Below are 16030 nucleotides of genomic sequence, written 5' to 3'. Positions count from 1 at the left end.
TGCTATTCTGTATTTTTTCTTGCTAAAATTTCTGAAGACTCTAATCCCTGTTTTTATCACTTAATGCAATTTCCAGAACTATTGTGCAAGTAGGTAATGGTCACCAAGGATATTGTACATCAACACCCATGGACAAAATCTCACATTTGGTTTCCAGGCCCAGTGGAAGGCTCACTTTGCTACTGGAAACCAGGGAAGCCAGGAAGCGTCACACAGTCCCAAATCAGAGCCTAAGTGGGATTTAGAGGAGGTTTATGCCTTGTGTGCACGGAAATAAATTTCACCGTAGTCTGAGGAATGTAAAACCCAGTAAAACCCATGGATACACACTTGAAACTTTCTGGAGCTATCAAAGTGCTGTGAGAAATTTAGAGAATGATGAAACTAATAATAATAATAAAATGAATCTCAGGATCCCCTTTTTTGTGTAGGGGCATAAACAAACCTTCCTAAACTTCCTCACTCTGCTGTGCCAGGCTCTCTACAGAAGGAAGAGATCCCCAGTGACCCACATGGGAACTTTGCTGGAGCTACAGTACCAGAATAGCTCCATCCTGCACCTTCCTGGTGTCACTTCCCATGGGGATGACAGCTCTCTGATGGACAGGAAAGTTTGCCTAACACGTCTACTGGGTGATGAAAAGCTGTGGCCCAAATTAACTGCTTTTAGAGGTGAGAGCTATGGCCCAAACCCCAGCCAAAGATTTAATGAGGAAGATCAGGTTTGGCAATTGTTCATGATGCCATAAACTTAGCCTCCTACTGCTTTTACAGGCTACAAAAACACAAGAGCATTAAAAATTTTCAGACTCTAAAGTACTAAAAATCCAAGTAAAAAAAATATCTAATGACATGATTTTTAAACATTTGTCTTTAGAATTAATATGTATATTATTAATTAACTAATTAATATAATAGAATTTAATTAATATATAGAATAAAGATGTTTCCTCATTTCTACCATGTTGACTCCTTCCCAGCAAGGCTGTACAAGAAACATCAGGGAAAAATAAAATTCTCATAGTCCCCCTGACCTACTCCTGGCCGAACTGAGCTTCCTACAGCTTAGGCAGCAAGTCAAGCTCACAAGAGAAGAAACTGGCCTTTAAATAGGAGTAATCCAGGTCAACATCTCCTTTCACTGACGTGGTTTTAGTCCAGAATCCTATGATTGCAATCTGTGCAAACAGAGTTTTAAAAACATGTTCATTACTAATTGCTTATAATTAGAAAAAACCCAAGTGCTTGTAACAGGCAACTTCACCAGCTGCCACACATCCCAAACCCAATGTATTCCCAGCACTGCCTGGATCAGAATTTGCATTTTCCAGCTTTATCAGAGCTCTGGGAGAGCAGATGCTCACTCAAACTTACTAGTGAGGGTTAGCTGGCTGGGAAATGTCATGAAGTCATCTTATCTTTGAAGAATTGTGGTTTTCTGGCACCTACATACACTTAATTCTAATATGAAACTATTCTCAGAAACTTTATGGATGACTCTGTAATTGCAGTCCATGAGTCCTTGACAGAATAACACTGCAGATTCCAATTTCTACATCCCATAGTTATGTTTTCCACAGACAAACCTGCAATGAGAACAGACATTCCTGCTGCAGCTCCAGTTTTAGACAAGGATGGATCTGGAGGCACTGACTGGGAAAGGAACAGTGTCCAGCTCACCTTAATACAGTGGGATTTTATATATATTATGTGTATAAATATATGTATTTATAGAATTTAAATGATGGCTTCAGATGGATCAAAAATTAATTCTCTGGTGTTTAAATGTACTAAAAAGCTTTTTGCTGAACTTTGCAAGGTTTAGATTGTGTGCTATGAACCTCATGAAGATGATGTAGAAATACACTCTCCTCACTAAATTCCCAAAGTAATTTTCATCTAGGGAATACTGAGAGGTAAAATATGGGATAGAGCACCCTACCAGACCTTCCCAGAGCAGTGGTTGACATGGTTGGGCTGACTCATCTAGATTGTCCCTGAGAGCAGGAGAACACAGGAATCAGCTTGTGGTACCTGGAAAACTTCCCAGCACTGAACACAAGTGAGGAGGAGACTGAAAACATGACAGAAACAGAGACAAAGCAAGCATAGATGTGCAAATGGAGCTTCATCTAACAAATCAATCTCCCTGTGCCTCAGAGTACATCTTACAAACTGCCACACCAGTAGGACTCTGCCTTACCAAGAAATCATTTGAGTCCTGCAGCAGGAGCAGAACCCAGGCCTCTCACCTTTCCAGCACTCCTCCTAAATAGAAATTCAATTTTTAAATATCATGTAACTTTTCCAGTCTTTCATAGCAGCAGTCTAAAATATAATTGGCAAACAATAATAGCACTTCTATTTTATTGTACATAAATCTGGGATTATGAAGTCATAACAATTAGTTTGGTATTTTAAAAAAGCCATTAGCTGTTTCATATTTTGTCATAGGACACAGAAACGCTTCCTTTCCAGAGAATGTCTGTTTTTAGTCTAGTTCATCCAGATGTTAAACATAATTGTGTCTTCCTTTGAACTGGGGCAGACAGTAATGCTATACCCAGATATTACAGAACATTCCACTGAAACAAAAGAAAACCACCAAATATACATAAGAAAGAATATATTAGACATATTCCTTTGGAAAATATTGCATTCCAATATTTTCCCATGGCTTTTTTGTGGCAGAATTCATAAGTATTTATGTTTAATCTTACTAAATGTATATCTGGTTTCCACAACAAAAAAATGAAAACCCGGATTAGTAGTTAAAAATAATCTGAAAATACCCAATAGCTACCTTAGAGCAAGTTTAGTGGTGAAGTGGGGGTTGATCAGAATTAGGGGCAGAAATCCAACCCTTGGTCTGCAAAGAGTATCACAGAATCCCAGAATGGTTTGGGTTGGAAAGGTCCTTAAAGATCACCTTGTTCCACACCTTGCCATGGGCAGGGGCACCTTCCACTAGACCAGGTTGCTCCAAGCACCATCCAACCTGACCTTGGACACTTCCAGAGATGGGGCAGCCAGAACTTCTCTGGGTAACCTGTGCCAGGACCTCACACTGCCACAGGTAAGAATTTCTTCCCGGTATCTAAACTAAACCCATCCTTCTTCAGCCTCCCTTCAGACATGCTGCAAAGACTGCAAGGAAATGTCAGAGTAAAAATGGTGGGGGAAGCATAAATTAATTCAATTCTGGGAAAAGGCAGTACTCAGAGCTTTTGTGAGAGACTTTCCCTAAGCAGGTGATTCCAGGACTCTGATAACAGGTGAGTAATTCAGAGAGCAGCGGCAGTTTCAGTGAGAGGGTCTACTGGGTACATACAAGCAAGGGACCCAGTGATTTCCTGTCTGTAGCACTTCATACCAACAGAAAGGTGTGAGGTTTTGCAGATCCACCTTTCTATATTTAATCCATTCTACAGAAATTCCCCTATGAGCTCCCAGATCAGTCCTCTATAACCTGCATTTCACCACTGGCCTCCAACATTGCCTGTGCTGGAAAATCATTAAGTACATTTTGTACCAAGGTAGCTTTTTCTGTGTAAAAATGTCTGCCTGCCAGACCCCTTTACAATTTAACACATGTACTAACACATGTATTATGTATTCTAAAAAAACCCACATAATCTGCACACTCAAGGATAGAGCAGAGCTCCTGTGATTGTATTAGACTCAGGTGACACTCCAGACTGTCCACATCCACAGCAGGGGTGCAATTGGCTCCTTACACACTACAACGCACTGATACAAATGTTAACATTTTAAAGATAATTTTTCTGTTACAAATTCAATTCTGTCCTCAATTATTTGGTTACATTCACACATTTCCCTATTTCACAGAGATCCTGAGGACAAGCCCTGAAGTTCTGGTAGCCTGGAGCAATCATGTGTGCCTAAGACAACTTCCAGTCCCAAGTTAAACATTTCAAAATGTGGTTTTAATATTTTCCAACATACATTCTGCCCCTTCCTCTGTTTCCAGGCTGGCTGTTACAGAAGGGTGCCTCACATGGGAGCATGTGGACTTTGGCAGCAGCTGCTCTGCAAGGCACCTGACAGCCGAGTCAGCCCTTGGTGGGGAGAAAGGATTGGTAGAAAACACAGCACCTGGACACCTGTCTGTCCAACATTATGATTCTCTCACCAGCACCCACCAGCTCATGCCTGGCCCTGGATGGGGTTTTGCAACATGTTCAAGTCATCCTTCCCCAGTGGGACCATTGGCTCTCCCTGTCCCGTGCTGCTGAGTCGGGACAGCACACTCTGCACCTTCTCTTTTGCTGAGACCTCCCAAACCACCTGTGAATGCCTGCTACGATGACATAAGCACCCACACACTGTCACGTGTGCCCCAATTCTACAAGTACCTGGCATTGCCAGGTGCAACTCAAGCATCCAACCCCATGCACCACACAAACTCTGCATCAAACCCTGTGAGGTCCAAGGACAGGTGTGGTGTCCCCCAGCTGCTCAAGGGACACTGCTGATACAAAGGAAAATCTGCTTGTCAGGAGAGATGAGTGAGCCCATCCACCGCGCACTGTGGCCCTCAAAGGTCTGCACCTGGGATCTTACTGAATCCCTCCCCAAACACATGCACTTATCCACAGGCTAAGGAGCAGTTACTTAGACCATGGTTCAGCAGAATCGTGTTCTCCAGACTTACAGCAAACATAATATAAACAACAGAGTAATCAGAATGTTCATTATTTTCTTGCATAAAGCAAATATACAAATAGACAGCACAGTAACTGCTGAAGAAAGTATGTACCATGTACAGGCATTTAAAATACACACACACACATACACAGCGACAGATGTTTGGCTTTGTTAGAATCATAGAACTACAAAATGGTTTGGGTTAGAAGGTACCTTAAAGCTCTTCCAGTTCCACCCCGTCTGCCATGGGCAGGGACACCTTGCATACACCAGGTTACCTCTTAGCTCAAACAATCTGAAGGCATGTTCACAATCAGTACGGACAGTGCAAATTTCCTACCTCCAATATTCTCTTTATAAAATGGAAGCCAGTGCTCTGGTTCCACATTCCAGCTGTGCCTGCAGAAAAGATCTCACAGTCAGTGAAGCAGAACTGCAGATGACAGCCTGAAGAGTTCTCAATGCACTCCCAAGTGTCAGAGGTGATTCCCGTCTCTCACCTGGTCACCACAGCACCGGGATGTCCCTCAGCCAGCGGGCAGCTCCACAGGCATCACAACTTGCAGGGTGGCTGCCACAGGCTGGACGCTGTCCTGGGTTTATGGTACTCTGGTGCACAGCAGTGGAACAGTAGCAGTGGAAAAGGAAGGCAAGCAAACAGCGGGCTGGGCTGTTTCATTATCTCCCCAGTCAATCATTAACAACATGGCTGTTTCTGCCTGGGCTCTTGGCTGGCAGCCACAACTCCCATGTGAGCACAACTGAAAAATTCCATCAATGTGCTGCCAAGGCCACAGAGGAGAAACCAGGTGAGGCCTCTCCACCCTACAACCCAAAGCACTCCTGAGTGTCCCACCAGGTGGGTCCCACTCCAGGAGCATTCCATGCTGTCCTCAGCCTAGGGGCACTGTGCATGGGCCAAGAGCCCTTGCTCTGGGGCAGTTGAGAAGCACTGCTAGACAAAACCTAACTAAATCCAACTGAAAGTAGTTAGATTTAATACAACAAAGGAGTTAGGTTTAATTTTCTAAAAAGGTTATGTACTGTTTTCTTAGAAGGAGTGAAAAAGGGTTGTACAGTAAAAGTTAACATAGCTCAAAGTAACTCTGAAGTTGTGTTTTATATGCTACAGCTTTTGTTTTGTGGGGCTTTTAAATTGTTTCTAAATATTTTGTTCATAGAAGTGCCAAGAAGGCACACATTGAGGCTTTCATCTACGTTGTGTGACTGAATCAACTCAAGCCTCTGCAATAAGTTCTTTCTGCTTCCTGGCAATAATCATATTTCATACTCACTGCTGCCTCCCTGCCTCCTCTGGGCTGCTGAGCCTCCAGCTGACCCCTTGTGGTGCCTTTGCTTAGGCAGCCAAGAATGCCAGGCTGTGGAAGAGGAGTGCAATGCTTTCTCCATGGAAATATTGCTGGGAGAGCAGCTCGTTCCCTGGCCTTGCCCATCGCTCCCAGGGTGAGCTGAGAACCAAACCCAAGATGAATTCTCTCCAGTAATTTTCCTTTTGCCCATTACCTCGTGCTCAGTACACCACAAATGCACATTTCTGCGTGTCGCAGAGATAAAGAATTGTTTGGATGTTTATTAAACAACAGAGTTGAATGAAATCAGTCCCATTATGTTGTCTGGAGGATGGAAGTTAATTGGAAGACACAATGATTTACTCCAGTTTGAAATATCAAGTGGGGTTTGGAGTAAGTGAATGACAAAGAGGATCAGGAGGAGAGTGTGGAAAATGGAAATTTCATTTTAATTCCTGCTGAAGTGCTTTTGTAAATGAGTGTGAGAGGTTCCTCCCAGCTTGCTTTGCTGTTCCACATTGAAATGTTATCCCAGGGCATGTTAAACACCAACATTGGACACTGTACAGCAACTTAATTTTCTAAATAAAACACCAGAGGGGAGCCAGAGTGGCAACTGGGGGGAATCTCCTGAACACAGAAGATCCAGAAAAAAAAGTGTTGGGAAGCTGAGGGGCAGGGACACCCCATCCTTTGCTGTGTTCCCACAATGGTTTAGGTCATGTCAATCCAAAATGTCACCACTGGCATTTGAGAAAAGCCAGTGTGGCATCCTCAGAGTGTTTCCACCTCTGCCTGTTGTGCCTGTGCTAATTTCTGATGCTGAGGGGGATTTTTTTCTGAAGAAGAGACACATCTGCAGCAAATGCCGAGCATTTATCCCCTAGAATAAAGACAAATAATAGGAAAGGCTCCAAATGCTCCCAGCAGCAGTGGAATGGCTGCACAATAGCCCACAGAGCCCAGTGAAGATCTCTCAGAGCTGAAGTGGGATTTACACTGCACACGGCAGAGATGGGAATGGGGCCATTACCAGCTCCAGGCAGGGAGGGAGGGGAAATGGGGCTTTTCCCACCCAAATGCCTCGGACAGGAGTGCCAGGAGCCTGCAATGCCAAAGCCAGGCACCCGCAGATGGTGTGGGGGCACCTCTGCAAGGGCAGGGGCTCCAGAAATTGGAAGTGTTGTTGGGGAATGTAGGAAAAGAGATGCTGTTTATTTTCAGTGTCCTAAGAGCGTTCCCTGCAGTGGAAATGGCAATGACAAGAGCAGGAGAACAATTCCAGGGAGTTGTTCCTGTGCTGCCCTCCTGTGTCACTGCCACGTCCCACGGGGTGGGTGCAGAGCAGGGATGCTCCCCGCACCTGCTCTTGCCTCCAAGGGCCTCAAAGGCCTCTCTTGTGTTATTCCCACTCCTCTCTGGGGGCACAGAACTCCCTCAGCTCTCCTGACTTGTTCTGAGCCAGGATTAAATGAAATTTTGTGAAGGACCTTTGTCCAGGGCAGCACCAAGAAAAGGATTTAATCTGAATATGAGAATCCGCAGCAGAAACAAAGGAAACTCTCGCCTCAGGCCAGAAAAACTGTTTAAAAGCTGGGCTCCTCGGGATGGCAGGTGTGAACACAGGGGGATCTGATGCGATAGAGGTCAGATCAGCGTGTGTGTCACCCAGCACCGGTTTCCCGGGCTCAGTACTGTTGTTTTCGCTTGTGGCTTCCCAAGACCGTATTTTCGGTCGCAAAAATAAAAATTGCTGTTTTACTACTTAATTCTTGATTCGGTTATTATCTATAACAAAACCAAAGTGCTCTGCAGCTGCCCCAAGCCTGAAGTAGCCAGAAACAAAAGGAGCTTCCTGTCCTGCCTCATTTTCCCCTCTCTTCCCTTGCATGGCTTTTGCAAGCACAGCCTGAAGCTGCCCAGAACAGGCATCCTGTGCCGGGACTCGGTGTCCGGCGCGGCCCCTCGCTCCCGGCAGGAAAGCCGCTCCTCGGGCGGTTTCCCCGGCAGGCAGGGGCTGTGCCTCGCCAGGAGACCCCGCCCGCCCCTGCTCGACCCGAGTGAACAGAGCGGCCGGGACGGGCTCGGCTCCGTGCCGCTGCTCCCGCCTGCTGGCCCGGCCCGGCTCGGTTCGGCTCCGCAGGGCTCCCACCGGCACGCCTTCATCAGCCCCCAGAAGCAGCCCGGCCGCCAGATTCCCGTCCCACCCCGGCAATTCCCCGGGGAATGAAGGCTGGGAGTCTCCTCGGGCACAAGCGCCGGGCAGAAGCGCTGTCAAATGCAGCGGCACAGTTGGATTTAAACATTTTAAATGCTGGGAAAGCTGGAATTTCGTTCCGGGGAACCCCTGAGGCAACAGGGAACGGTCACCTCACCTTAAACGGCAAATAAATGTCTTGTCCTACTCAATTTAGTCCCCTACGGTAGCAAGAAACAGCGCCTCTGCCCTTCGCCTCCCCGCTGTCATCCTCTGCCACGGCGTCCCTTTGCAGCCCCAACTCCCCTTCCCCCCTGCCCTCCATTGACAGACACCGCCCTGCTCTCTCGGCCCTCGCCCCCTCCCCACGCTCGGCAGCCGCGGAGCGACCCCGCCGTCCCCCTTGGTCACCCCCAATCACCCAGGCCGGCACCGCTTCCGCAATGGCTGCAGTACCGCACTGTGTCCACACGGCGGCGACACTGCCTCAGCAATGGCTGCAGTACCGCGCTCTGTCCACACGGCGGCGACACTGCCTCAGCAATGGCTGCAGTACCGCACTGTGTCCACACGGCGGCGACACCGCTTCCGCAATGGCTGCAGTACCTCTCCGTGTCCACACGGCGGCGACACTGCCGCCCAGCTCAGGCTGCAGGGCAGACAAGGCAAAAAGCAACGAGTTCCGTTCCTTCAAAAAATCCTCCCAAATGAATGCCCCAAAAAAACCCCGACCAAAACTAAAAAAACCTCTGCCTCTAACCAAATAGAAACAAAAATAGCCCTTTAAATATTAAATATATATATATTTGTTCATATTTAATTTATATTATTATTATATATTATTATAGCTTTCAAATGCCTCATGGGTTGCACAGAGTTGGGAAAGCTGAGGTTTTACCTTGTTACTACTGCTCCGGGGCTGCTGCAACTGTAGAAAACTGCCCTGTGGCTGGGAGAACAACGTGTCCCTCCCTCCCAGCTCAGTTGTCACTCCCAAAGCTGTCTGTACCAGGCTCCTGGAAGGTTTCCTAACTGTTTCACTAGTTCAGGGATGCTTCTGTCCATACTGTCAAGACTGGCATGGCAGGAGCCACTGGGAACAAAGGTACCGTGGCCATTTGGATGCCGTTTCACACCTCCAGTCTTTGCTTTCTGTGCAGTCATTTGGCCACAGGGAAAAACTGCCTGGGAAGGGCTCTGAGCTCTCCCTGGAGCCTTCTCTTCCCCATTACTCACCCCTCTCTTGACTCTACCAATGATCAGCACTGGGAGATTAACAGAGTCATGGACAGGCTTTGGAGAGCTTTTAACCAGGAAGAAGTGCAGCAATCTCCAGGAAAACCAGCCCTCCCTGGGAGGTAGCAGAAGAGATTTCTAACCATCACCATCTACCACATGGCAATGGTCAAGAATTTACAGACAACATGCAAAACTGGCTGTGACTTTCATTGCCTCAGATCTTCCCACTTGCACACATTTCCTGCTCCTATGATCCGACAGAGCTGCTCCCCAAGGAGCCTCACATGGGACTCCCATCCACACAGCCCTGTGCCCTCATTTAAGCCCAGACCTGGACTTACCCGTGCCCCTGCTTGTGCTCTGCTGCTCAGTCCCTGTGAGCTTCACCGCAGGAATGCCCAGATACCAGGGAAGTGCAAGCAGTCTCAGGATTTTGCTTCAGGGAATTACAGCTGGACATGCTGCTTCAAACACCCCATGGAGCTGGGTCTGTGCTCCTCTGGTTTGCTGCTGCAGTCTATTAGGGACCTGTTCACCTCCCTCTCTGCTCCCCAGGGGCACCTGGGGTCAGTCATAGCTGTAGGTGCACACACCCCTAAACCCCATCCCAGCCTTGTTACTCCTCCTTTCTGCCTGAATTTCCTCCAAAACCAGCTCCACAGACTGAAATGTGCGTCCTGATGTGAGGAGCGGGGGCAGAAGGAAAGGGTTCCCCCTTCCACCTGCCCAAGGAGCTTGGAAAAGTGAATTAAACTCCCTCAATAATGCCTCCGAGCCTATTAGCATTGCAGGCTGTGTGTATGATTTGGAAGGCGTTGTGGGAAAAATATTTCTGCATAGATTTCCCATTGTGTGGCCTGGAGCGGTGGTCAGCGGGGGGAGGACCAGGGTGCTCCGAAAGGGATTTAAGGGGAGAGCGAGCGTAAGGGGGCTTGCCTGGTGCTCGTTGTACCCACTAGCTCACCGCTGGAGCAAAGGATGGCTGGGGTGAGTGATTTGTTTGCAGGAGAAGGGAGAATCACCGGGGCGAGATGCCCTGGGCGGGACTGGGGCTGTGCAGTGGGTGGGTGGGTGGGAGGGCAGTGGCTGCTCACCCCAGGACACAGCATTTGTCCTGGAGATTGGAGCTCCCTGTTCCACTTCAGGAACACTTCATCCTGTGGGTCTGGGTGCTGGGCAGGGCTGTCCCTGTCCCCTCCAGTTCCACGCCACAGCAGGGATCACACGTCCCCTGTGCCGCACGTGTCATGCACTTAGAACAGGGATGTTCCACTGGACAGGGTTTCCAGCCAGCTCCTGTACATGCAGGTAGCAGATTATGGCATTTGCAGTGTGTGGCATGGCTTTTGCTTTGCTGTGGGCTAACCTGGAGGTCCTGGCAGCACCATGGGTTGTGAAGGTGGGTTCTCCACCTTGGAGTCCTGGATGGGGGAAGGCACACAAATCCCAGGTGTGCCATACCAAGTTCACCTTCTCCCAAGCACAGATGTCATACAGTTCGGGGTTTCTGCCAGGCTGCTATCCCCACTGGTGCCCCCAGCAAGCTGAGGCCAAAGCAGGTTCTGTGTTAGTGCAAGCACCTGGGGATCAGTGAGGATCTCCCCACCACTGTCACCCCTTTCAGTAGGGGCAAACCATAGCCAGACTGGCAGAGAGCAGGAAGAAGAGAGCAACAGACAGTCCCTGGAGTCTTGTGTCCTGCCCAGTGTTACACCTGCCTGCCCTAGCCTGGAACACCTCAGCCTGGGCTGGCCACGTCACTGAGAGACAGAAGAGGAGTCGCTGAAAGGGTGCCCACTCCTGCCCTACAGTTCTATCCCCCTGTGTCCTTACAGCTTCAAACACATCTCCATGCTCCCAGTGTTCACGTAGGGCTCAGGGTGTATTTTCTGCACATCCCAAAGCACCCTTTTGTGGGAGCTTCAGCTGCATGCAGGTTGCTGCTCCCCAGACTGCAGCCATGCCCTGGCCAGCTCTGGGCTACCCCAGGGGGCAGAAGTTCTTTGGTGGGCAGTAGAGCCAGGGCTGCATGTGATGCATTGCAGAGACATGCAGGACCCACTGCCCCAAGGGAGGAAGGCCTCAGAGGGAGGAGGGGGTTAGTGGAGACCACAGGGGGCAGCCAGCCCTGCCACGGTTACATCCTGTCAACCTCATACCCCAAAACCAGAGAATGGCATCCAGAGAAGCCAGGGAGCGAGAGACAGAGCAGAGGTGTGGGGCTGGCTGTGCCCCATGGCAGACAGGAGAAGCCAGGAGTCCCAAGCTGGCAGGCAGCACAGAGGGGTGCAGGGGGGCTGGGGGTGCTGGCCTCTACTTTGACCGCACTAAGCTCCCACATCCGACAGGCCACCTGCGCCGCCTCGGGGAAGAACTCACCTGCAGCACTGCAACGGAGGGCAAGGACAGGGGACAGTGAGCCATGGGGGCCCTGCACCTGCCAGCAGACCCCCTCACCCTGTCTTGCTCCTCCATGAGGGGGGTTTTGTATCCACTGGGCACAGGGGCAGGAGCCAGGTGCTTGCTGTGGGGCTGGATGGGTGGGAATGGGAGGAAATGTGTGGTGAATCCCAACCTCTGCCACCAGAGCATCCTCCCTCCAGGGGTTTGGCCCTGTCCTGCAGGGCTCCCATGTGCCAAGAAGGAACCATGACATTATGGCTGGTCATGTAGAGGGGCCACAGGGCTCCCTGTACTGAACCACAGTCCCTGTGGGTGCTGCTGGTCCAGGTGCTCCACCAGGCTTGGACCCAGGTGTTGTACCCAGCACCAAGGGGGTGAAGAGGGACAAGGGGGGGTGACAGATGGTCTTACTCATCATCCCCTCCGCACAGCTTCAGCAGAGCCTTCTTGTATTCCCCAGAGGTGTCCTCCTGGAAAGGCAGAGGGAGACAGAGAACCATGCAGTAGCTAGAGTCAAGGTAGTGCCATGAGACGAGCTCATGGAGAAGAGTCTCCCTGAACCCTGTCCTCAGAGATGGACACCCAGCACAGCCCTCCCAGGGGTGCTGGCATCATGAGGGAGGCAGCACCAGCAGCTGCTTGGAGAGATTTCTCATACTTGGTCCTGAACACCTCCCGGATGTCCAGCATGTCGATCTCGCTGCAGGACACCATGATGCAGATCAGCGTGTTGTCTCTCGTGCCCAGACCCTGCAATGGAGCAACCCCACATCAAGCCTGGGATGGCTGAGCAACTCTGCTTAGCCCATCACATGTGGGACCCTCTATCTGACTTCTACCCAGCCCTGGGTATGAAGGAGTAACTCCTTTGGAGGGTAGGGCAGAGACCCCAGGTCACATAAGTCCTGCCTTTATGGATCTGTGTCACCGTTCTCTCCAGCAGCATCCCGTGGCAAGAGGATGCCTCCTCTGGCCAGACCCCTGCAACACTGGGGGGCTCCTGTAGTTTAGGGGAAATCCACTCATCTTCATGGCCTTGTAGAGCCTTTCAGCAAAATACTCTGCTTTGCTTCTGATGCATTTCACTGCAGGGAAATTAAGGTGTGGTGAGGGATGCCAGCACTCAGCTTCACCAGTGCCTCCAGTGCCCCAAACGTCTGAGCACCCACACCCCATGGGAACCATATCCAGCATCCCCACCCATCCTGAAGGAGCCTCCCTGAGCTCCCTGATAGCAGGTACAGCCACAGCTCTGACCTTGCTGGCCCCAGTGCTGAGCCCTCCCAGTCCAGGAAGAGCAGTGATGTGTTTTTGCAGGATCCCCATGTGCAGCAGTCACTGGGTAGGGCAGCAGCATTAAAGCCAAGGCAGTCTTTCCTCACAGATGTTAAATCCCAAGCAACTGCCCACAGAGACACCTTAATCAGAGCTTTAGGTGGGATGGATCTTTGTACTACACTAGGACAGAGGACTAAGGCAGTGTCATTACTGACATGTATTCACTACTTTTTCACTTGAATCCAGTAATTCCTACAGAAGTTAATCCTTCTGCATGACCTTATAACAATACGTAACCAACCTTTTTTTACACTGTCTATTATCTAGTTAATTTCTAATAGTTTATAGAAGAAAGGTTAACAAAGTCGCTACTATCTAAGCCATCCTGATGTTCCATGGGTCAAAGACAGGTCTCTGTGTTTCTTCAGTCCCTATTTTAATACAAAATGCTCTGCAGCCAAAGCAACTTATGCTTCTTCCAAGGCTGGTTTCCCAATTCTCAGCACTATAAGCAGTCGCAAGGAACAGGGTTTTTGGCTGCAGCATGGAGCAGAAGGAAGCAGCTATGTGTTGGGGAAGGCACACTTGCAAAAAACTACCTCAAATTGATATGGCTTCTTTTAGTCATGTAAATCTTCTCTAGGAGTTTTGACTGAGTAAGGTTACATGATTTGTCCCTGGTAAAATATGTAACGGTAGATCTTTAGGTGAGAACAATCAAATCATATCTGGAAGCCTTATTAGAAAAGTAAACAAATATTTAGCTAACCAAATTTTGTTTTCCCATCTAAAACCATGTTGTGAGCACATTTAAGTACTACATCAGCAGTGTCTGGGCTCTTTGAACCCATAGAAAAATCTTCAGAGAATATCCTATCACACAGCCCTGTGACATTTTCACTTTCTGATTCAAGGGGCTGTACCAGCCTGGATAAGTGCTTTTAATTAATTTCACAGTTTAATATTTTTTCTCAAAGTAGCTGAACTTTATTTCCTATGACCCAGAGATCACCAGTGATCCCAGAGTCTCAGAGTAGAATCTGCTTAAGCCATTTAAATGGAGATGAGTCCAAGTTGCTGCTGGAAGGGGAGAGATTGCCTTCACCCTGTCTCTCCCCTCTCCACCACACCAGCCTTGCTACAGCTCTAGTACTTGAACTCTGCTGAACTGGTTCAGTTTGCTGATCTGGCAGAAGTTTATCAGGGTTTTTATTTAGTTTCCTGATGGTTTATTGAGCTGAAAGAATGAACAGAGGAATTGGGTGAATTTTGAGCCAATGTCAGGAGAAAGGAGAGAGAAGAGAGAGGAGAATGGTGCTGAGCTTCCTTCAATATGAAAAGGAGTGTGGGCATGAAACATAAAAAGCATTAGGGCCTGTCCCTCCAAACTTGGATGCCCTGAGCTGATTGCAGAGGTCTGTACCTGGAACATGGATGTGTATCCAGCACTCTACCATCAAACAGAGATTTACCAGAAATCTGCAAGGAGTCTGATAATGATTCCACACAAATCAGTGGCAAAACTCTTTTCTTCAAAAGAGAGCCTCCAAAAAAGAATCAGGGCATTTTGCTCAGAGAATGTGTCATTCTGGACACTCATTTTCCAGATATTTATAAACCAGAATTTAAATACAACTTGCCACTACTTTAAAAAATGTGCTCAGGAACCACACTTGCAGACACGTATTAAAAGAACAGCACAAAGTGCAAATAAACAGCTCCCTTAGGAAGGGTGATCTGTTTGTTTCTTTAAATACTGTAAAATGCCAGGGAAGTAAGAAGAGAGGGACATCATGGTTCCCTTGAGGCAAGGGTCCAGCTGAAGAGCAGCAATGCCAGTGGCTGCCTGCTTTGGTCATCACATATGTGCTGCTCTCCCCTGCACTTAGAAAAATAAATTACAAGGAGCACTCCTGGCAGGCTGTCACTACAGTTACAGAGCAAGGCAGCAGCTGACTTTGCTTTTCCTCACAACACTCCAGCACAATGATGGCTTTGTTACAGAAGGCTAAATAAATCGTGGTCATTAGATGTCAAAGAAAAAGGAGCATTACATGATTGAGATAAACCGAGGTACAGCAATGAAGCCATAGTCCAGCAGTGGGGGAGGGCTTAAAGCAAAAATTACCAGTGACAACAGAGATACAGAACATGAAGATCTGGGTTTTGAGAACAGACTAATTTTGAATGACTGACAATAGGTATTTCTTTCTTGTGTGCTTTTGTTTTCCGCAGTGGAGTTTTTAAATGTGTAGATCAGCAGGATCTGATATATATCTCTCTGCAATGTGGAATCTTGTTATGGTAGTAGTTCTTGAGTCTTCTACAAATGGGCCTGTAAAAATGGCTTGTAATATTTTAGATACCAGAAAATTCAACTGTAGCAATAAATATGCAGCCTACTGTGACCATTACAAACACAGAAGAGCAGACCCCAGCAATTAACTTCATGGTGATTAGCCACAGAAGTCTGACAAACCCTCGGATCAAACCTTTATGTTTTACAGGCTCTCAAATTGTCACAAAGTTCATCTCAAAAAGTATGTTACTATCAAAACCATTTGTTTCACAACCCATGGAAAGGTTGTTGACAATCTAAAAATATTTATCATTTTATATTAGTACTTTTTTACATACAAAAACCCCTTGCAGATTATTATAAAAATTATCAGCATGAAACATTTGCTTTGAAGCAGGACTGGTATTTTATGAGGTTCAGTGGACAGCCAAATGTAGGTGAAGAGCAAAATGGTACTTTTATTAGTTCTGACCATACTCCTTTCCTGATCTTGGAGAAGTCTATACAGTAACTGGGGCAAGTGCAAAAAACTTCATGATCCAAGAAATAATCTTACATAGTTCTATACATGAAATGCTGCACCAAGAATAAACTCCCAAAGAGGAGAAATGCCATTTCATATTCGTGACAAAAACC

This window comes from Catharus ustulatus, chromosome 15, assembly GCF_009819885.2.
Source record: "Catharus ustulatus isolate bCatUst1 chromosome 15, bCatUst1.pri.v2, whole genome shotgun sequence".
Lineage (NCBI taxonomy): Eukaryota > Metazoa > Chordata > Aves > Passeriformes > Turdidae > Catharus > Catharus ustulatus.
Note: the sequence above shows the minus strand (reverse complement) of the source record.